This window comes from Mercenaria mercenaria, chromosome 12 (assembly GCF_021730395.1).
Source record: "Mercenaria mercenaria strain notata chromosome 12, MADL_Memer_1, whole genome shotgun sequence".
Classification (NCBI taxonomy): domain Eukaryota; kingdom Metazoa; phylum Mollusca; class Bivalvia; order Venerida; family Veneridae; genus Mercenaria; species Mercenaria mercenaria.
In genome coordinates this window covers 46,293,747-46,319,070 of record NC_069372.1, presented here as the reverse complement: position 1 = coordinate 46,319,070, position 25,324 = coordinate 46,293,747, and the positions used below count along the sequence as shown (strand labels likewise).

The 25,324-nt window shown below is 33.2% G+C and overlaps 1 protein-coding gene across 2 annotated transcripts in view; it reads right to left on the bottom strand.

Annotated features, from left to right (window-relative positions):
* LOC123534105 (uncharacterized) overlaps positions 1–24,817 on the bottom strand; it is a 48,221-nt gene extending 23,404 nt beyond the window's left edge. The window contains exon 1 of one of the 2 annotated variants that reach the window (XM_045316185.2): positions 24,554–24,817. The gene's annotated coding sequence lies outside the window, so the exon portion shown is untranslated. Of the gene's footprint in view, positions 1–10,319; positions 10,580–24,553 lie in introns of those variants that run through there. The other variant, XM_045316179.2, reaches the window with a different exon arrangement.
* Positions 24,818–25,324: the final 507 nt, after the last annotated feature.

The window sequence follows — 25,324 nt, the reverse complement described above, 5'->3', positions numbered from 1 at the left end:
GAACTTTGATTCATTGATAAGAGTGATAGTTTTGGTCCCACTGAGTTGATTTCCATTTCCTTCATACATACGTCACTGTCAGGCCACTTCAAACAAGTCTATGTTTCGAATTTTCAGGGCTTAAAATATATGCGAACTTTTGCTACATTCACAGAAGACTTGTTATATCCCTATTTCTTTCAACAAATTGATAGAATGGTTTAAACAAATCCGTTTGTTTATTGGTATATGGTTTCTAATCTCGGAAAAACAGCTTCCTCCGGAAAATTAAGTATGAACAAAGTTTTCTTGGTTTCATGACGTAACCTGATATTTGTGTTTGTGTAGGGTTATTTTGAATTCTTTTGCATGTTACAGATTTGAAGAATATGTTTACAAAACAGACCTTGGGAAATTTGGTTTTTGTTTGTTTCGTATGCAAATGTCTGCTAAAACAAGAAAAGGAGAAAAAATATGTAAGTAAACTGAATATGTTGATTCTAAGGAAATTTAGTGATTACATGCTTGTACAACAGAAACAACGTTGCACCAAATATTTCGAACACAACAAATTCTTAGCAAGTTTTGCATATCTAATGCAGAAAATAAATGAGTGCTCGTACATTACACAGTTCGTATAGAAATAAGAAAGTTATCGCAGTGTTTAAATTTACCGTTCTCGGCCATCATCCAGCACTTTCATATGCGTGTGATAAAGTTAACGTCCAGTTTTAAAAATAGCAACAAAAATATTTGATCTTTCTGTATGAAAATATTTGTTAACAAAGGGTTCTTCAAAGTATGAACGTCTTGCGAATACACCAATCACAAGATCTAATAATTTATTAAAGTTATATTCAATTTATTCGTGGATATCGCATTTTTTCTTCTTGAACTTATATTAGTATAAATACATTTATTATTTTGTGCATTGCCAAAATAGCTATATATTTAAACGTCATAGAGCAATGTATCATGCGTCAGCTTGCATTATTCTATATTTGTTTTATATATCCAATCGTGAACGTTCATTTGCAACACGTGACCGTACAATATACTACCTTATTGGACGCACGTGCGTATAAAAAATCCTGTATTTTTTCCGTATTTAGACGGTTCAAAAAGTCCCATGTTAAACATACGATAAAGCCCGAAACGCGTGAAAATGTTCCGAATGTAAATCGAGTGAAGCAGGCGCTCTAGGTACAGAGTTTGATTATGCATCTTTAAATCATGAAGGCAGAAATACAATATTCAGTGAATCATTTTTAATTCAAACTAAAATAAAATAGATATAGAATAAAAGGGTTATTTGGACTCGTACCCAGCAGAGCGGCTCGTCCAATATGGTCTTAGCTGGGTACTCGTCCAAATATATCTCCGTATTGTACAAAACAATGTTAAAGAGCCTAATATTATGCAACAGTTACAAGAGGTGCACATATCATTCCTTTTTGTCCGTTTGATAATTTAACGAATACGTCACTGAGATGAATGACTCTGTACCAATTAACGTTGAGTATGACACTACATGTATATACATTTTTGACATATATTGTTTCGTTTAAACATAAGCAGATAAAAATTCTACCTTTCGCTATACTGTTGCAATGAAACATTGATGTTTAACATCCAATTCGATGTAAATTTCAAAATATTTTACGCTATATAATTGCTACAATAATTGTAGTAATTACTATAATAATACTACTTAAGATATATATTCCCACAATATGATTGTATGGCTTCAGTGAATTTTCTGTATTAATGATCTACATCTACATATTGAGCAACAAAGTTCACACTAATTAATGGATGTGAAATTAAAACTGTAACAGAACATGATAAACCGAATTAAATTCATGCATTTGTACTCTAACTTTAAGTGTTTTTTTCACTATGCTCAAAGAAAATTGTTTGTATCTAAATGCGATCGAGTTTAAGATGAACATAGTGTAATTCTCCCTTCCAGAAAAATGAAAAATCTATTAACATGCATAACTCTATATTTGGTATGTAACTTCATCATCATCAAATCACTTAATATCAATAACAATGTCATGTATGATATATTTCGGGAAAAATAGATACTTTTCCACCATTCCTTTTCATAATAGATTATTCACGATTTCAATTCATGACATTATTTTTACAAAAATAGATACTTCATCGCCTTTCTCTATACATAATAGATCATCCACGATTCGATTTCACTTCATTTTTTTTTAAATAGATACCTCATCGCGATTCCCTGTATATAACAAATTATCCCCTATTTCATAATATGACATTTTTTTCTCATGCATGTAGACATTATGAAAGGAAATCAGGAATTATATACAGATTAAACAATCTATTGTGTTTTACAATTGGGAATATTTATCACATTCTGGGTTGATAAGTATAATTTGCCGCAACCAAAAACAGTCCTTAAATTCCAAGGAAATTCCTAAAAATCCCAAATTTATTTTACAAATCAAACTTATAATTGACATGAGTCTATGTAAACGGTATAAAACTGATACTGCACCTTTCCACAGGGCAAAGAAAATATTCCTCTCTTAGTATGCAGGTCTTACATAAAATGCAACAAAACGATCTGATTTTGAATTAGTTATAAATGCGCTTTTTTATCATCCAACGACGGCATTTTAGCGCCATCAAACAAAGCAACAAACTAGAATGTTAGTAGACTTAGTTTTTCAGTGTTGAGTTTGTTCACGAGCGGTTAATGAAATATGCGGCCTGTGAATCTTAAAACACATTAAAACCAAATGATTATTTCAGTAAACAGATTTGGTTTAGCAAACATGCAGTTGGAATTCAGCAAAACAGAACTTTATTTACTACGAAAGACCCATGGTGACATTTCAACTTCATTATTTCACGATTTCTGCTTCCTGATTTCACGATTTCCACTTCATGAATTCACGATTTCACGATTTCTGCTTCCTGAATTCACGATTTCCACTTCACGAATTCACGATTTCACGATTTCCACTTCATGAATTCACGATTTCACGAATTCACGAAAAAACTTCACAATTTCTTGATTTCACGATTTCATGATTTTACGATTTCTTGATTTCACGATTTCCACTTCATGAATTCACGATTTCACGATTTCTGCTTCCTGAATTCACGATTTCCACTTCACGAATTCACGATTTCACGATTTCCACTTCATGAATTCACGATTTCACGAATTCACGAAAAAACTTCACAATTTCTTGATTTCACGATTTCATGATTTTACGATTTCTTGATTTCACGATTTCCACTTCATGAATTCACGATTTCACGATTTCTGCTTCCTGAATTCACGATTTCCACTTCATGAATTCACGATTTCACGATTTCCACTTCACGAATTCACGATTTCACCATGTGAAATCGTGAATTCATGAAGTTGAAATTGTGAAATCTTGAATTCGTGAATTCGTGAATTCGTGAAGTGGAAATCGTGAAATCGTGAATTCATGAAGTGGAAATCGTGAAGTGGAAATCGTTGAAATCGTGAAATCGTGAAGTAGAGATCGTGAATTCGTGAAGTGGAAATCGTGAAATCGTGAATTCACGAAGTGGAAATCGTGAAATCGTGAAGTGGAAATCGAGAATTCATGAAGTGGAAAGCGTGTAATTGTGAATTCGTGAAGTGGAAATCATGAATTCATTAAGCAGAAATCGTGAATTCATGAAGTTGAAATTGTGAAATCGTGAATTCGTGAAGTGGAAATCGTGAATTCGTGAAGTGGAAATCGTGAATTCAAGTGAATTCAGGAAGCAGAAATCGTGAAATCGTGAATTCATGAAGTGGAAATCGTGAAATCAGGAAATCGTGAAGTTTTTTTGTGAAATCGTGAATTCGTGAAATCGTGAATTCATGACGTGGAAATCGTGAAATCGTGAATTCAAGAAGTGGAAATCGTGAATTCACGAAGCAGAAATCGTGAATTCATGAAGTGGAAATCGTGAAATCAAGAAATCGTGAAATCGTGAAATCAAGAAATCGTGAAGTTTTTTCGTGAAATGGTGAATTCGTGAAATCGTGAATTCATGAAGTGGAAATCGTGAAATCGTGAATTCATGAAGTGGAAATCGTAAAATCAGGACGCAGAAATCGTGAATTCGTGAATTCATGAAGTGGAAATCGTGAAATCAGGAAGCAGAAATCGTGAAATAATGAAGTTGAAATGTCACCACGGGTCTTTCGTAATTTACCCTAACCCTATCTTACTACGAGTTCTTTATGAAGTAGTCACAGTATGATATAGGCGATTTCTACTACGTCTGGCTATAAAGCAATAGCTAATCCATCTTAATCATTCTTAATTATATTTAATCATGCATCCGACGTATGTAATGTAAAATATAAGTCATGGTTGTCGGGAAATGTTCTAAAAGATTTTTTGTAACCGGCGCTCAAATGTATAAGTTCAAGGACAAAATATATATAGTTTTGGCTCATTCTCTTTGAAATGAGAGTGCATCACAAAGTACCTACAGCATCAAATGTTGTGTGTTATCAACAAAAATGTCACTTTATAATTCAATTACATCTTGGTGTCCCAAACCTTTTTATTGTCTAGGCACCAACTGCTTTTATATATTTGAATTTTAACTCTGCTCCTTGCAAGTTTGCGTTTGAATATGCTATCACCTACTATTTAATTTGTTTTCAAGGCAAAATATGGATCCTCAGACAATATGCACTTCGTCTAAAATATCACCAAACTGGGATTTTATATTGCAAAACGAAAATATCTATTGTAATTCACGAGTACAAATCAATGTTTGCTAAACATTTTCGTTTGAATGGTCCACGCTATGTTACTTAAGTTTGTTTCCCAGCACGAAAGCTTTTATGAGGGTTGCAATTCTTAAGGTTGTTGGAAATAATTTGACTTAAAACATTTCATTCAGACAAAAACACACTGTTAGTCAACCGGGTGATATAAAACGGTTTTATATCGTGCTCCGCAACACTACAAAAAGTTAAAGGCGAAATCAATCAAAAGAGATCGTGATTGCTTCCAAAGGAGTGATAAATAAAACGGCGAAATGTATTTTGTAAATCATATGGTAAATCAAAACTCTTTCTAAAGCTGTATCAGTTCTTCTTCTTGCCATGTCTGTTTATGTCAATTACATTTCCTGATAGGTGTTATGTTGTATGAAAGATGTGGTCAATGTATGCATGAATAGAGAGAATAGCTTACATTAACACAAGCTTGACACAAACGTTCGATTTGGCTTCTGGTATTATAGTGTTTTCATTCAGAAGTCATTAATGCAGCAGCTTAGGCGTTCGATAGTTTTATTCGAGTATTTCTCTTGACTCTTAGATGGCAGCTTGAAAATATCATGCTGACATAGAGAAAAGAAGGTAGTATCAGGGATAATTTATTATTAGATATACGTATTGTATTGATACTTTTTCAGAGCTGTAAATAAGAATTCCCATATTTGGATATTTTCTATTTATGATTGCTTGTGTGTTACAACCTTTCTGTTTTTACCAAGCTGAAATTATTCACAACGAATTTAATCAAATGGTTTTCTTAATTTCTATACAAACTAAATATGTCTTTTATAATCCGCCGGTCATCTTTCATTTTCTATTAGAGCTCAAGGGGAAATTGGACCGTTGCCTATATGTATAAAGGCAAAAAATTTCTACTGGCAGAATTTCTTTAAACTGTGTGTACTGACTGAGAATCAAATTAAAACGGAAATATATATTAAAAATCATAGGTACCCAGGATTGATTTTAAATTATCTGCCCTTGAAAATCAGAAAATACTAAAAAAAAATCCAATTTTCAACGGCAGATAATTCAAGATCAAGGCAAGAGAACCGTGTATTTTAAATTTTATTTCTGTTTCAGACTTCATTTGCAGTCAGTATACAAAGTTTAAAGAAATTCGATATATGGGAAAAACTAGGACTTTGCGGTATCATTTTGTTTGGGACATTTTTAACAGTCACTATATTGACATAGGGCAAAAATTTTCTTACAGAAGGAATTTCTTCTCTAAACTTTTTTTCCTGACAGAGAATTAAATCAAAAACAGAAATATGAAATAAAACAAACCATAGGAACCCAGCCTTGGTCATGAATTATCTGCCCTTGAAATACTTGAATACTAAAAAATCTACTTTCAAGGACAGATAATTCAAGATCAAGCCTGGATACCTATAATTTTTGATACATTTTTCTGTTTTAAACTTGATTCCCAGTTAGTACACAAAGTTTAAAGAAATTCTGCCTGTCAAAAAATTTTTGCCCTATATACATATAGGCAACTGTGGCATTTTCCCTTAATTTCCTGACTAAACTTCAAATACACATGTTTTACTTTACCATTTACCATTGACGCCAACAGTATCCCAATAATTATACATTTCTTTTCAGAAAATATTATGATAACGTAGAATGTTTATATATAGATCTATATACGGAATGCCCCAAAATTAATACTTCTTTTCGCATTTATAAATCATACTTTTTCAATGATGAAGTCGAATATTGTCTGACAAGAATACAACAGTAACTCTCTTGCAAACGTAATTACCAAGTTTTGAGAGATTGTTTTCACACATGAACATAATTGATGCCACAAAGTAAATTTGTCTCAGGAATATTAAAACAAACTTCAATTTATTTTATGCAGTAGGTTTCATATTAAGAACGTTTTCTATATGTTATTCTAGTGAATTGAATAGAAGAGAGACTTCAATTCGCTAATTCTTTTAACACAAGGTATGTCCGTAAACAAACTTTTAAATTACAGTATACCTTTCAAAGATTTGTATAAATTAAAGGTTAACCGAAATATTAATTTTTTACACATTTAAAGAAATAATAACTATTGTCAGTTTTACTTCATAACTGTAACAAATTTGTTGCCAAGCTTTTCCTGTAAAAATACTTGCAGGTTTTGCTGTGTTTGTTAAAATGTTTGAAGAACCTTAATACTGTTTCTGAGGTTGCAGCTTGTTGCGCACCACAATCGGTTCAAACTCCTCAGTGATGTGTTTGCTTGTGGTCGCCTCGAGGCGATTAGATGCTACACTGTATTGTTTTGTCTACGCTTTATATATATGTGTCATTCAATTAACCATTCATACATACACTGCTGTAGAGTAACTTCTGTATGGTGTTCAGTGAGGCCCTGAAGAATATATCTTTGTCTAAGCATCGTGATTTCGCACTATAGCCATAAGGTCAAATGACGATATTGCGATAAAAGGTCAAATGACGATATTGCGATAACACAAAGCGAAAATACGTTGTAACATTGGTATATAATACTAGGACTCATAGCATGCATGTTTTGAAATGACATTTATTACAAAAGGTATGGTATTTTTTAAGTGAGTTAGAGATACACACAACGGCATTGGTAGAATGCATATTTACAGTTCCTTGATAATAAAAAGCAACATATAGAAACATTTCTTTGTTAGTCAATATTTCCCATGTGTCATAATGCTTTCAACTATTGATAAAGTTGGTTCAATCATGATTTAAAGGCATATGGTTGCTATCTTGACAAAACAGAAGCCTTTGGGAAATTGTAAATAAACACTTTTCTCCTCTGCATATTGCAGCCTAGACATGTAGGTACGTTGAGAATAATTTACTTGAAATCAGTAATACACATTTCTCAAAGATAATCGATTATAACAAAATTGTTTGTAACGTTGTTTATTCAGAGAAAAAAATATAAAGAGAAAAGGATATTGAGCTTAAAAACAATCCTTGACCTGCTAAATTTAAGGTAGTGGATCCGTAATGACATAAGGCATTTTCTGTTTGTTTACGTATTCTCAATCTTCGATTTCGGCGTTCTTCGGTTGCTATTCAAAACGATTTCCTGTTAAAACCAAAGGATTCCGAAATCGCATATGGATAATATATAACCTATTGTCAGTTCGGGTCCACTACCTTTAAGTTCTTAAGCAATTGGTAGCGCTTAGACATAAGTTTCTCATTACTAGAGGTAAATGCCTACTGTTGCAATTTGTGTAAACAATGATACAATACAACTAAAGATCTTTTCGTTATTTTTATTGTGTTCAAATTTAAAAGTTTTAGTCATGGTGTTTTCCTTGCATGATAATTTGCCTAGCTTAAAAAGTGTTTAACACTAAAAGTCATACATATAAAAATAGAAAATCTAGGTTACAATATTTCTTTATTAATAAAACGCAAATGAATAAGTTAGGAATCTAATGCGGATATATCAGGTTGATTTTCGTGTAGTGATAGCAATTCCCTCGGGGTGATTTATGAGATTGTTGAAGATATGTGCCCAGTGTGAATACAACAAAGTGTAGCACTTTAAATGATTTTTACAGAGTTTTGTTAAATTACAATTTAGAAGGAATTGCCTTTTTTAATACACTTACTAAGATATTTTATTTTCTTACCATTGGACCTCGTTTATTTAATTCATTTTCTTTCAGACCATTTGCCTTTAAATAGCATAAAATGATACACTGTAAAGGAAGACTAATATGTGAGAAAATAAACCAAATCCCAAAGTTAAAAATACGTCTTTATAACTTTGAATTTTTGCCGTGCCATTATTTCCCTCGATAGTTGGTAAAATTGTATATAGGATTTCGTGCGATAGAGGCATATGGTTTCCAAACGTAATCAACCCACAGCCTCTGGGAAATTATAAATAAATAAACATTTGTTCACTGCGAATTGCATCCTAGATATAGTTATACATAGAGAATTTGTAAGCTTGAATCTGCACACTGCAACCTTCAATAAAGGATTCGTGGAATATAAGCTTTGAGATAAACACCACAGGGAAAAGAACAATCCTTTGCATGTTAAAGCAGAAAGAATTATGAGTTCATAATGTACCTTAATTTATATAAATGGAAAACTGAATTTCAATCAACATGGTTTTTAGAAGGTTTCAGAACCTTTATATAAAATGACTAAATCAAACTTAACCTAGAATATATAACTTGTAAATACATGATATGCTGATAGTTGTTATTTGTGCTAACCAGATAAAAATGTCTCAAATACAATATTAATGTACTGTTATGATTCCTCTAAGTTTGACACAAACTTATGCAAGATGCTTTAAAAATCCTTTGTGAGCGTGGAACGTGACCAAAACACTAGTAGACTAAGTTTAATTGAGTTTCTTCATGAGACGTAATGTTAAGTACAACACAACGTATGTTCCCAGCGCCGTCGTAAGCGGAACTTTATACATGATAAAAAAGTACGTGAAAAGATCCATTGGAAGCCTAGAACGCAAGCAAGCAATTTAGTAGCAGACATTATTTAACTGAGTCTCTTCACTAGAGGTAATGAAATGTACAACTCCCACACGTCCCCTAACACCGACTTAAGCGGAATTCTGTCATAGTTAAACTGAATGTACTCCATGCTTCCAAAGGACCAGAAAACATAACAACTCCAAGTTAAAGTAAGGGGAAAGTTTTTACTTTTACAGCCACCACTTACAGCAGTCGACTGCTGTTGTGATAGCTGATAAAATATGTAATATAACACTAGAAAAATAGTAAGGAACAAAGCAGACTAATAGCAGACGTGGTTTGATGGCGAGGTAGTGAAATGTGCAACATCCCTCACGCCACCTAGCTCTAGTTTAAGCGGAATTCTATCATGGTAAAACTAAATGTACTCCATTGAATAGACTTCGTGATCAAAAGGGACCAGGAGCCCCAAAAGGAGAGCAGTGGTCTAGTGGATAAGGTGTCGGGCGCGCAATCCAGGGATCGTGGGTTCGAGCCCCCACTGGGGTCACGACCATGACTTCTCATATGACACCAGTACTGTTTTTTTCCAGGAAGCGGACTGGAGAGTGGTTCAAATAAGCATGAAGCTTTCATCACAATCGAGCTAAACCAGATTAGTATAAACTATAAACTAAAGGGACCAGGAAATATAGCACCATTGACCCAAGTGGAGACATGTTGCAGACCGTTTAGACTGTTGTTGTGAAATAAAATGCGTCAGAAGATCCTTTTGAAGCAGGACGCTAGTAGCATGCTCCGTTAGACTGGATCTGAGATTATGAGAGGTTATTTGCAATTTCCTTCAGTCACAAGAAAGGTTTTGATACTTCCTTTCTAAGCTATGCGCACCTCAACCATAGTACCTGTCTAGCATTACTAGAGACAAACATGCATTAGATAATACAATACCTTTAAATTCCCTAAAATGCTAGGGAAAATGAAATGCTGAGTTTTATTACATATGTACATCAACACTGTACCAATAAATTATAGTACGAAACTTTCATCCATTTTCATATAAGAACTGTGATAAAGCATCGTACCTGAGATGAGTGTAACTCCTTCAGTTGGTAATGATATATTTACGCACAATGTGTCTATGTAAGTCAGCAAATTATTCCTTTTTTTGTAAGTATTCTAGATTTGTCCTTAAGTTCTAGTAAAGTTCGTATAGCTATACAAAATGTTGAAATTCATTTCTATAGCACACCGTACATGTTTTTCTCCTAGCTAATACCACAGCACTCTATGGAAGACACCGATGTATGTAAACTTTGATTTCCCAGTAGATCCGTTAATATCAAATCACAGTTTGTACGATAGGAGCGTGCGCTGAAATTTATGTAAAACTGTGGAGACAGAAGTCGAGGAGAATAATTATGATGAACTATATCTACAATGTGTTCGTTATTGATTAACAGATATTTTACCTAAAGAACAACAGGAAAATCAAAGTTATTACATACATTTCATTCATTTTAAAAACATTTCGAATGATATTACTTTAACACTACAACCGCCTCGGTAGCCTAGTGGTAGAGCGTCCGCATCGAGTGCGGAAGGTCGTGGGTTCGATCCCCGACCGCGTCATACCAAAGACGTAAAAAATTTTACTAGTAGCTTCCTCGCTTGGCACTCAGCATTAAGAGGGTAGTGCTAGGACTGGTCAGCCCGGTATCAGTATAATGTGACTGGGTGGGATATCATGTCACGTGTCTACGGCGTGATATTCCAGTGAGTCAGCACTATAAAGTTGGGTATTGTGCTCACTGCTACAAGTAGACACCGTCGTTTATATGACTGAAAAATTGTTGAAAAAGACGTTAAACACGAACACACACACACTTTAACACTATATTCAAGAAAAATCAGACACACCCGCACAGTTTATTGCATATGTATTCTTCACAGCTTTTAGCGGTTTAGCGGAGACACACACATTGTGCACTTCCAAGGTTACAACAGGATTCACGGAAACCAGCTTGACGGATATTTACATTACGTGATCGAGGCTCAATCCCGCAAAAGAAAGTGGGAAAAGAATTGAAGCCAACGATCCAGAGAACCTCGGATGAACTGTTTTATACGAATGTGGACAGACTTAGATTTATATATTTTAAAATTGCAAGTATGATACCACCTTTTTTCCAATTTTAAGATTTACAGTTCCAGCTCATTTTTATATCACATGATTTGTTTCAGTCCAATAGGCGTTGCTAATTTCTTGTAAGAAATACAATTTCAGTTTTCATCTAAAATCTAAAAATTCTTCAGGTCTTATAACTTCTCACAGCTACATAGTTTTGGTATAGCAATTCACAAAAAGAGGAGAAAACTTCCTTGGCTATGACAAGGTCTGAAATAAAATTGACTACTTACAAGCACTAGTATAATAAAAACAATTGACTTTATTTTGTAACAATTGAGCTAATATGCTTACGTTAACTCATATAAGGAGGAATTTAATCCTTTTAAGATAATAAATCCACAATAATAATTTTATTTGCAATTCTACACCATTCTTCCTTAAAATGAAAAAGATTTATTTCTAGCTAGAATATCACAATAACACTCCTGCAAAATTAATGGCGTAGGACATTGTTCTTATAATGAACACAGAAAATGATGCCTCACAGGAAATTAATCTTAAGAACACCAAACAAATTCAATTAATTTTATTCAATAGGTTTTGTATGAATCAGTGATTTAAAGTATGAAAGTAATATTTGACACCGCTATAACGTGAAACACGACGTATGTCATGCGCATTCTATAAAGTAGACGCACATTAATTTGGATAAATCAATCTGACTACCTGTATTTTATTGCTGTGATTTACCAACGCTAAGTGTCACGGAGTTTCCTTGGGCAAGGTGCCTCAGTCGACCAAGCTGTAAATGGGTACTGGCAAATTGCTGGCGGTAAGGTATAATTGGTTTTAACTGTTTTTAAAATAGGATCGCTCAAAAGCTCTACAGTGCTTATGTTCATTGTTTCACAAAGCGACGGTAAATAAAGTTTACCTTTACCTTTGATTGGCCAGCTTGTTATGACAACAGATTCGAGGTCAGTTGCTCAGTCAAGTATGACTTACCAACGCTAAGTGTTCCAGAAAGAACAATAAGACTGCAAAAAAATAACTCTGCTAATGTGTTAGAGATAAGAGATCAGACAAGTATAAATTGATATTTTACAGTTGATATAATAATGTAACTACCATGTGTAAATACTCTTAAATGTCATGGCGTAGATAATTTTTATAATCGTAGTATCAGAATGGTTTTCAGGAATGCAATAGTTTTTCTTTTTCTGTTAAAGCGAAAGTCAGCAACCTCTGAAATGTTTCTTACTGTAAAAGCTATTTTAAGTTTATTAACGTCACAATTTAATTTCATTTTTAACGTGTCAGATTTAAAAGGATCAGAAGTGATATAAAATGATATAATTAACAATCAGCGACTTTTTTCCATCACGTTTGATATTCAGGATTTATAACCCAGAAAAGATGTTATACTTCACCGCAGCCTGAGGGATATATATAACATGAATATAGAATAATGGGTTGGTTTCCATTTTCTTCATACATATGTCACTGTCAGGCTGTTTAATACGTCTTATATAATACGTGGTTAATAAATATATTTATATACGTTTCCGGAATTACAGGGCTTAAATATTATGTGAACTTTTTCTATATTCACAGAAGACTTGTTATATCCCTATTTCTTTCAACAAATTGATAGAATGGTTTAAACAAATCCGTTTGTTATTGGCATATGGTTTCTAATCTCGGAGAAACAGCTTCCTCCGGAAAATTAAGTATAAACAAAGTTTTTTTGGCTGCATGCTGTAGCCTTGATTTATCTGTTTGCGTAATGTTATTTTGTATTCTTCTGCATGTTGCAGATTTGACGAGTATATTTACAAAGAAGACCTTAGGAAATTTGGTTTTTTGTTTGTTTTGTGTGTAATCAACGCTTTGTCTGCTAAAAAACAAGAAAAGGAGGAAAAATCTGTAATTGAATATTTGGATTATAAGGCCATTTAGATTGTGCATGCTTGTACAACAAAAACAATTTTACACAAAATATTTCGAACACAGCAAGTGTTCAGCATGTAAAAATGTGACAGTCATAAAAGGAAATCGGGAATTATATACTGAATTAAAAATCTATTGTGTTTTACAATTTAACCAGATGGGAAATTTTGGGTTGATAATTATAAACCAAAAAATCAAGGAAATTCCTAATTTATTTTACAGATTAAACTTACAAATAGACACGGGCATAAAAGCAATTACTGCACCTTTCCATAGGGCAATGAAACTATTTCTCTGTTAGTATGCCTGTATTACATAAAATAAAACAAAAAGATCTGATTTTAAACCAGTTGCATATGCGTTCTTTCCATTATCCAAATGCTTTTAACAAGACGGCATGAAAAATCATTTTCTTTCATATTTAAGTTCCGTTTGTAATATTGAATCACAGAACGCAACTAAGTAGAATATTAGCAGACTTGGTATTTTTCAGTGTTGAGTTTGTTCACGAGTGGTTAATGAAATATGCAGCATACGAATCTTAAAACCCATTACAACCAGACTATTGTTTCTGTAAACAGTTTTGGGGGCTCCGTGGCCGAGTGGTTAAGGTCGCTGACTTTAAATCATTTGCCCTCACCGATGTGGTTTCGAGCCTCACTCGGGACGTTGAAATCTTCATGTGAAGAAGCCATCCGGAAGGTCGGTGGTTCTACCTAGGTGCTCGCTCGTGATGAAATAATGCACGGAGGGGCACCGGGGTCTTCCTCCACCATCAAAGCTGGAATAACGCCATATGACCTATAATGTGTCGGTGCGACGTTAAACCTAACAAAAAAGTAAACAGTTTTGGTTAAGCAAACATGCAGTCTGAATTCAGCAAAAAAGGGAACTTTATTTACCCTAACCCTATCTTACTAAAAGGTCTTTATGAAGTAGTCACTGTATGATGAAGGCTATTCTACTACGTCTTGCTAATTTTAGCTAATCTATCTTAACGATATTTAATCATTCTTCCGTAGTATGTTATGTAAAATGTCGGGAAATGTTTAAGAAGAACTTTTTCATTTAACATTTTGTAACCATCGCTCAAATGTATAAATTCAAGGACAAAATATATCTAGATTTGGGTAATTCTCTTTGAAAATGATCACATAGTAAATACAGCATCAAGTGCTGTGTGTTATCAAAAAAATGTCACTTTATAGTTTAATTAAATCTCGGTGTCCCAAACCATTGTATTGTCTAGGCACCAACTGCTTTTATATATTTGACACTTGCAAGTTTTTGCGTTTGAATATGTTATTGTATTGTCTAGGCACCAACTCCTTTTATATATTTGATACTTGCAAGTTTTTGCGTTTGAATATGTTATCATCTACCATTTAATCTGTTTTCACACAAAATATGGATTCTCAGACAATGTACTTCGTCTAAAAAATCACCAGACTTGGACTTCATATTGCAAAACGGAAATATTTATAATAATTGACGAGTACAAATCAATGTTTGCTAAACATTTTCGTTTGAATGGTCCACGTTATGTTACTTAAGTTTGTTTTTCCGTACGAAAGCTTTTACGGGGTTGCAATTCTTAAGGTTGTTGCAAATAATTCGACTTAAATCATTTCATTCAGATAAAAACAAACTGTAAGTCATCTGGGTGATATAAAACAGTTTTTTATATCGTGCTCCGCAACACTACAAAAAAGTTAAAGGCGAAATCAATCAAAAGAGATCGTGATTGCTTCAAAAGGAGTGATAAATAAAACGGCGAAATGTATTTTGTTTATTGTTGTTTGGTTTGGTGTTTGGTAACATGACAACTTTTCCATGGAGCTGTTGTAGGAGGAAGCCCCCTATAGGTTCAGGCATCGCCGGGTACCTGGTAGAACCTACGGCCTTTTTAAGCCAGTTGGATGCATTTCTCTAATGAAAAATTCTACACCCTATGCAATGTTTCGAGCCCACATAGATGAGGGCAAGTAATTCGACCGAACTTGGTCACAGAGGATCCCGCGTAGTTCTATTACTCTGTTGACAGCTGTTTTAGATAATCTTATCAGCAATTTAGTCCGAATCTAGTTTTTAGGATGCTAGAGAACAAACCTTTGCTAGGCCGATACGTTTCCAGCCACTATTTACCTTTGCTAGGCCGATACGTTTCAAGCCACTCATTACCTTTGTTAGGCCGATCTATATACGTTTCCATCCGCTCATTTAGCACCTAATAGATCTAGTTTCACACTGTTAAATCACAATGCCAACCATACAAATTAGGCAACATACTTTCACGCCAATATAAAACAGCATATTCTCATGCAGATATGAGAAAATGTTAACAAATCCAGTAGGACTTAAAAAAATGGACGTAACCAAAGCGAAAAAAAAACACACTTGGATGCATGTAATTTTACATAAGAATAAATATAAAAATGCATATTGATAAATCTGTAATAGTTGTTAAAATTTTATTTCGTGTTTTTGTGTCTCGATAAAGCTCAACAGTAGACCGGAAAGCATAGACATACAGTTTTCACTATTGAAGTGGGATTATGTCTGATAAGAGTACAACAGTAACTCTCTTGCAAAAGTAATTACCAAGTTTTGAGGGATTGTTTTCATACATGAACATAATTGATGCTACAAAGTAAATTTGTCTCAAGAATATTAAAACAAAATTCAATTTATTCTGTACAGTGGGTTTCATATTAAGAACGTTTTCCATGTTTTTCTAGTGAATTGAATAGAAGAGAGATTTAGTAGATTTGCTAATTCTTTAAACAGAAAGTATTTTTGTTTTGGGTTTAACACCGTTTTTCAACAGTATTTCAGTTATGTAACGGCGGGTAACAGAAGGTATGTCCGTAAATAAACTTTCAAATTACAGTATACCTTCAGTCTACAACTTATTACAACTTATTTTGTTGTCAAGCTTTTCCTGAAAGAAGTACGTGCATTTTTTATATTTGTTAAAGTGTTAGAATAATCTTAATACTGTTTCTGGGGTTGCAGATTGTTGCGCACCATAAATCGGTTCAAACTCCTCAGTGTTGTATTTACCTGTCATCGTTCCAAGGCGATTAGATGCCACACTGTATTGTTTTGTCTTTTTTGTGTCATTATTTTACTTTGTATATGCTTTTTTATGTATAAGTCATCCATTTAAACATTCATACATACACTGCTATAGGGTTTGCTTCAGAATGATGTTTCATGATTAGGCCCTGAAAAATTCATCTTCGTGTAAGCATCGTGTTTTCGACCTATCGCCCATACCAAGCCATAAGGTCGAGTGGCGATATTGCGATAAAACAAAGCTAAAATACGTTGTGACATTGGTATGTAATACTAGGACTAATAGCATGCATGTTTTGAAATGAAATTCGCCACAAAAGGTATGATATTTTTAAGTGACTTAGAGGTAATATACACAGAACGTCAGTGGAAAAATGCATGTTTACAGTTTCCTTGCTAATAAAAGCAACCTATAGAAAAAGGTCTTTGTTAGTCAATATTTCCCATGTGTCATAATGCTTTCAACTATTGATAACGTTGGTTCAACCATTCCGTGATTTAAAGGCATATGGTTTCTGTCTTGACAAAACAGAAGCCTTTGGGAAATTGTAAATAAACACAATTTTCTCCTCTGCATATTGCAGACTAGACATGTAGGTACGTTGAGAATAATTTACTTGAAATCTGAAAAATAAATTTCCCAAAGATATAAATGTTATCGATTATAACAAAATTTTTTGTAACGTTGTTTATCCAGAGAAAAAAGTGTAAAGAGAAGAGGATACTGAGCTTTAAAACAATCCTTGATCTGTTAAATTTAAGGTAGTTGATCTGTAATGACAAATCGACATTTTCCGTTTGTTTACGTATTCTCAATCTGCGATTTCGGCATTCTTCGGTTGTCATTCAAAACGATTTTCTGTTATAGCCAAAGGATTCCGAAATCGCATACGGAGAATATATTACCTATTGTCAGTTCGGGTCCTCTTAACAGTTTGTAGCAACTAGACATACGTTCCTCATTACTAGAAGTAAACTGCATTATTTGCATGAGAATTTCAAGTATAACATTCTAATGCCTACTTTTGCAATTTGTATAAACAATGATACAATACAACTAAAGAGCATTTCGTTATTTCGGTTACGTTGTGTGTTTTACACTGAACAAAGCATACACATAGAAATATACAAAACGTAGGAAAAAATATTTCTTTATCAATAAAAAGCAAATGTATGAATAAGATAAGAATTTGATACGGATATATCAAAGTCTAGTCCCAATACAGAAACTTAAATCAGGCATGTTAAAAAACTGTAAGGGTCTATGTAAAATTTTGTAATAATTTAAAAGTGGATTTTCGTGTAGTGATATTCCATCGGGGTAATATATGAGACTGTTGAAGATATGTGCCCAGTGTGACATACTACAGTGTAGCCCTTACAATGATTAAGAAGGAATTTCCCTTTTAATACTTACCTCTTACATATTTAACCATTGGACCCAATCTGACTAAAGTACTTGATCTTCTAAACGAAGATCTGAGAACGACCCATTCACATTCGTCTTCTGTAGATTTTGGATTTCCAGTATTGCTTTTTTTATTTTATCCAATCAGACGACTTGTTTGAATGTCAAAGAGTAAGAAAAATGTGCAGTCATTCCAGGGCTCGAACCCGGGACCCCTCGCTTACAAAGCAAGTGGCCTACCGACTGAGCTAGGCGGCTATCTGATTCATTACGACATAAGAATTATAAATATCAGAAGTCAAGGCTACAGGTAGATTTGCAAGATGTTGTAAGTTAGGCTCTGATTGGCTAGCGAAAGGGTCGTCAGAACGAGGCAATGAATAGGTCGTTTTCAGATCCTATGCGTAGCGTAATAGGAGATGTACTTTAGTCAGATTGCCATTGGACCTTGTTTATTTTATTTTTGTTCTTTTAGACTATTTGCCTGTTAATAGCATAAAAAGGAACACTATTCTGTAAAACGGCAAAGTTAAAAACACATTTTTACAACTTTGAATTTTTGTCGTGCCATTATTTCCCTCGATAACTCGTAAAATTGTATAGAGGATTTCGTGCGATAGAGGCATATGGTTTCCAACGTAATCAACCCACAGCCTCTGGGAAATTATAAATAAATAAACATTTGTTCACTGTGAATTGCATCCTAGATATAGTTACACATAGAGAATTTGTAAGCTTGAATCTGCACACTGCAGCCTAAAATTGTTCTACTTCAAAGGATTCGTGGAATATTTACTCTGAGATAAACACCAGAGGGAAAATACAACCCTCTGCATGTTAAAGCAAAAACATAATAATTAATTTACATTAGTTCTTAATGTACTCAATAATATAATTATATAAATGGAAAACTTAATTTCAATCAACATGGTCTTTACAAGGTTTCATATGTTTTCTCTTATATTCCTGTGATATTCAGCGCGAGAACATTAAGGTATTAGATCACTAATAGAGAACCTCCTTTTTGAAGAGTATTCAATTTCTACGATAAACCTACTTTTACTGCAATTCTTAGGGGGGGCGTAGGTTCAAGCCCTACTGGGACCAAATTCTTTTTCCTTATTTTCCTTTTTTTCTAGTAAGTTTTTACTTCTTTCAAGACTTATTATTGATTTCTTGTACAAAAAATGGAAAAAGATGAATCTTATTAGTTCTCTATTTTGCTGTCACTCTTAGATTATATATTGTGGAAGAAATTTAGGTAGGTTTAACGTCTGCCCTAAGGTTATTTTTAAATGGAGTAAGCAAAATTCAAAACAGAAACACAGCATTCGACCTTATTTTTTCAGTGTTGAAGTATGAATTCTGTCTCATTAAATCCGTTAACTTGAGACACCATAGAAAAAATGATACTGACATTTTTAATTTGTGTTTTATAATTGTTTACCAATAGTTTGATGGTTCTTTTATTAAAATTTATGGTAAAATGAGTTCTCTGCAAACGTTTTGGATAGTGGCTATCACTTCGAAATTTGTCTCTACTTGAGCTTGAGGAGATACCATAAGTTATACAAATTTTATAAAAAACGGCACGGTAAAAGTTGTTTAAAAACTGCAAAATAGTTCAAAACACGGTTACCTTTCAGAATATACCAAGCAAAGGCCATTTTGAAAACATTACTATTAGTGATCTAATACCTTAAAGTATAAATGTGCTACCCTCTTCCGTTATTCTAATTATGGATGGATAAATTGTACTTAGTGTCTATCAGAAATCTTCTTTCTGCTTACAATCAAAGTTAAATCAAACTAAACCTATAATATTATAATAATTATGCTGATAGTTGTAATTTAAGCTAACCTGAACAACTTTGATTTCCCAGTAGATCCGTTAATATCAAATCACAGTTTGTACGAAAGGAGCATGTACTGAAATTTATGTAAAACTGTGGAGACAAAAGTCGAGGAGAAAAAATATGATGAACTATATCTAACATTCATTACTGATTAACAAAGATGTTTCCCTAAAGAACGATAGGACAATCAAAGTTATTACACTCATATCATTCATTTGTCGTACTATTTCAAATGATTTACTAGCCAGATAAGCTTCAATAGTAATTCGATAGTATACTTAGGCAGGTATTACTTTAATCCTATAATCCAGAAAATCAGACACACTTGCACCGTTTATTGCATACGTAGTCTTTACAGCTTCTAGTGGAGAAACACCCTTTGTGCACTTCCAGGTAGTATTTCTTGGGTAAAACTACTGGATTCACGGGCTTTTTACATTACGACCCGATTGAGGCACGATCCCACAAAGGAAAGTGGAAAAATAATTAAAGCCAACGATCTAAACAATAAGTTTCAGAGACCCTCAGATGAAAATGTTTTATACGAATGCGGATAGACTTAGATTTAAATATTTTAAAGCTGCAAGTGTGATACCACATTTTTACATTATTAAGATTTACGGTTCCAGCTAAATTTTATCACATGACTTCTTTCTGTCCAATAAGCATTGCTAATTTCTTGTGAGAAATAAGATTTCTGTTTCCATCTAAAATCTGAAAAGTCCTTAGGTCTTAAAATTTCTCACAACTACATAGATTTGGTATAGCTGTTCACTAAAGAAATGAGAAAACATCTCTGGTATGATAATGTATAAAATAAGATTGACCATTCTTGCATAAAAGCTACTTTCTTTACTGGATCTCTCCATGGATTAACGGGAGAAAAATCGTGTGCCAACAAGGCGATTCACGTGCTGTTAATACCCGTTTTTATTGGTTGCGGGTTTATCCCGCTACCAAAGATAAGTGTATTTTTGACAATCATGTAACATCTTTATTTGATTCCAAATCACATCATAAGGAATTTGTTCATGTGCTACACAAAGAAGTCCCATTCATGAACAATGCGGATGAATTATCAATGATCAAGCAGTTCTTATTCATCCTCTATCCATTCACACTGGCCATTTAGATTATATAAGATCTGTTAATGATTAGATATTCCAGCCCATGGTTACATCACTGACTTCTAGCTGCTCATTGTAAGGTCAGGCAGAGTTTATCTTAGATATGAGGCACATTAGTATTTGTTTCTTATACACTGTTATGCATTTTTATAGATTGGCATTTAAAATTAAAATAACTCCAGCAAAACCCACAACCACCAGACATCTCAAAGCTTTGATTTTTGAATGCTTTCCCAGGGACGTATATGTATTTCTGTGCAGATTGACATCTGGTATCTACGTCTTGTTTCTTTCATAAAAGCCTCTTTTTATAGCATAAAAGATGCAATCTAATCCATAGTATGTTTTGCTGTATCAGTTACCGAACCCAAACACACTACCCCCAAAAATGTTCGTACTCGCTCCATCCCTTGTTTACACCACTTTTAGAAGTCGAAGTCGACTCATTTTTTGTTGATAATCGTGAATGTATACGAATTGCGTGTAACGTGTGCAATTGTTTATTTCTAGGAATCATTTAAATGATTTTTGTACGTATCAGCGGAATGCTTTTATCTAATTTCGCGAAGATTTTGGATAAAACATTTGAAAGCTTGTCACTACGTTCGTACTCATTCGTACTCTAAATGTGTTCCTACTCAAAATAATTCGAATGTAAAGTTAAAGTGATGTGCAAAAAAATGGGTAATTTTATGTTTGTAATAATGACAGATAAAAAAAATCTGTCAAAAACCTTCATTACATGCTACTGGAAGTGTTGTTGATTTCTGGGCCCTGGACATTGATATTTAAAACATGTTTTCCGTTTCCAAGAACAACAGAATGGTAATTAAAAATGTACCGGAATCGTAAAGTCATCACATATGAAAACATTGCATTTAGTTGTCGTGTTATGTTTTTATGCAAGAATAGCGACAATACACGTTTTGTGTGTGTGTATTAACGTCTGCAGAAGCCCGTAGGATATGTTTGTGTCTCGGTCATAAACAATCCCGCGGGCTTCTGCAGACGTTAATACACAAAAAACGTGTATCCCTACACTAATAATCACTAGTATAATGAAAAGTAACAATTGAGCTAATGTGCTTGGTTAATTCACACAAGGAGACATTTAACGATTTAAAGATAATTCCACAATAATATTTTTATTTGCAATTCTACACCATTCTTGCTGATAATGAAACATATTTATTTTTAGCTAGAATATCAGGAAACACTCCTACAAAGCTAATGGCGCTGGGTATTGTTCTAATAATGAAGACAGAAAATGATGCCTCACGGGAAATTAATCTCAAGAGCACCAAACAAATTCAATTAATTTTATTTAATAGATTTTGTATGCGTATGAAAATATTATCTGGCATCGCTATAAAATGAAAGGTCTAAAATAAACTTGACTGCTAATAAGCACTAGTATAATGAAAACAATTGACTTTATTTTGTAACCATTGAGCTAATATGCTTATGTTAACTCACATAAGGAGGAATTTAATCCTTTAAAGATAATTCCACAATGATATTGTGGAATCTCTATATATTGTTTTCGGTTATTTTGCCTCCCGCTTCGGACTAACGGGCGTTTGCGTTTTATGACAGTCTATTATTAATTCGAAGGTGTTTCACAAACAATAATATAATAACAAAATGTAAATCAATTACATATATTACGATTTTATTGATAATGAAGATCGTATTATTTCTGACTTTACATATTTCAGTTATTCTAGTTACTATGGACACTTAATATCTGTCATAGTAAGCACGTAATATGCTAAATGGGTATCTCAGAGGAAAATTTGCTGCAAGTTTCTTCGCTTACGTTGTGGCCGAATCCATTAGGGCTATCTGGATTTAGATTGCTTCTGTGTATGTTTTCACCGCTTGTTCATGTTTGCGAAAATGACAGTGAAGTCGACTACTTCCGGTTTAGTAACAAAGGAAAACCCTCATATGGACTATAAATACCGTATAATTTTTGCGTTTTGGGCATGAAAATGGGTATACTAATTTCCGCGATTTTAATTTCTGCGGATTTCTGTAGAGAGGTTAATTTAATTTCTGCGTTTATCCATGGAGAGTTGCTTTAATGTATGGGACATGGCTCTGTAGAGTGAGGTACAAGTTACAAGGTTTAAAATTTATTTCATGCATAATATACAGTTAAACCTTTCTAACAAGGTATTTTAGCAGAGCCATTAATTTACAAATCTTGCTTGAACTATCGCAAACACCAAACTGACTAAAATTGATTGTACACGATAAACTGATAAATTCTTTTGTACATTAATTTCTAGCTAGAATATTAGAAGAACACTCTTGCAAAATTAATGGAGACGGGCATCGTTCTTATAATGAACACAGAAAATGATGCCTCACAGGAAATTAATCTCAAGAACACCAAACAAATTCAATTAATTTTATTCAGTAGGTTTTATATGAATCAGCGTTTTCAAGTACGAGCATGGCTACAACATGACGTATGTCTGGAGCATTCTTTTAAAGTATGATACACATTAGTTTGGATAAACTTAAAATTAACCTGACTACTTGTATGTTTTAATATTTTACAAATGTACTTTCATCAAGACCTTAAAAGCTTATTTTGTTGGACCAATTGAGTCCTTGCGTATGACATAGTTACTTTTTATGAGATATTTAAATGTTTTATTCATAGAATAGTCATTTGACTTGTAGTATTTCAGGGTATTCTTGTATCTCTTCATACATTAAAAAGGGTTGATTTTATTTTTGGTTCCAACTGGCTAGAACTGTGTATGTAATAGGTTTCGAATGCTATTTTTAACGTTAGTATTTAGTAATCACATTAAACATTTTAATGTTTTCTACAAGTAGCGCTTAGAAAATTATCATAGTTTAAATTGCATATTTGTTTTGCGTTAAACTGGGTCCAGCTGACACCTCCCTTTTCAATAAAATTGCAATTTAAACCCTGTTGTTGGCTTGTTTATTAGATTTCAAATGAATTATTGGCTTTCAAAAAATCATATTAACAAATCAAGCTTATGATAGCCATGTTTGGCAATAACTAGATTTAGTAAACGTTAATCAAAATTTAAATAACTAGGCATTTTACCACTTTTAAATTGGTTATATTTTATTCTTCCTTTGAGTAAATGAGTTGGCTTTTAGGGCGAATCGACACAAAAAGGTGTGGAAATCTTTATTATCAATTATTATATATTCAATGAAAATAATAAATATAGTTGTTACCATTCATGACTCAGCGTGACATACATATGTTGAAGGTCAAACCGACAGTTTCAGTTGAGCGACTCAAGGCCACCACAACCCTCTTGTATTAATACATAAGATTAAAACCTATGTCAGTATGTGCACTTATTTCTCTCAAGATTATTTCAAGCATTCCGTTAGCTAGAGGCACATGGTTTCTGACCTTAACAAAACAGAAAATATAAATAAACACAATTTTCTCCTCTGTGTATCGATATGCGTAGGTTTAGAACACTTTGCTTGCACTCTTCCCATGATCAGTTGTTACTGAAAATTGTTTACTCTGACACAACATGAAGCAGGGCAGAAAATGAAAATGAAGAGCTCAAGAAATTTCATTGACCAGATCAAGCAAAAACAAAATACTGTCAAAGTCTATTCAGAATGATAATATAAAAGTTTTAAAATGTATATGAAAACAAAAATAAAAGATGTATATGAATTATAGTGAGTTCCGTCTACTTGTAAAATTGCTTAGAAATAAAATTTATTTTCATATATTATTATTAAAACTGACCTTAGTTTCCTTTTTTCCGCTTTTTATATATATTGATGTTAATACCAGTCATTACACATCCAGACGTACACTGCTTGTGGATTTTGCCTTCCTGGAACACAAGTTTTCCTATTTAGGTTTCTTTCCTGTTTTTCAGGACAAACAATAGGTCAAATAATTGTAATAGCTTTTTTTAAAGAAACTGAAACCGTGTATTTGAAATAACATATGTTGTATGAGCGAGCATTAATGTGTTAAAAGTTCTTTGTGACTTAATATCTTAGAGTCAATGGTTAAATACAGTTTCTTTTTCAAACTGTAAATTCCTTTCCCATTACTTCTTATCGAAATGCTGTTTGAATCTATCCCTGAGTTAAAGCATTTTGTTTCCAGTCTAATCTAAACAGAAGCATCTGCAAAATTATAAATAAACATATCTAGGAGTTATTTTCTCATGAAACAACATTTTATTTCAAGTCAGCAGTATAAATTCAACAAACTGACATAACTGGAAGTTGATTTACTCTGCGTATTGTAACCTAGAGATATGTTGTAACGTTTGATTCCGTAAATTGTGCCTAAGAGTTATTTTATTACTATAAATGACGGCGGAAAAGTGTTTAAACAGAGACCGACACTAAGAAACAAAGAAGTACTGAGCTTTTGAAAAATCCTGTTCATGTTCAAAAGAGGCGATATCAAATAGCCAATGAAGTGTTTGAGTGTTTATATATTACTCCAATAACTGCGTTTTAAGTTTAAGAAAAATGAAATATTAATCGAGATGACCTT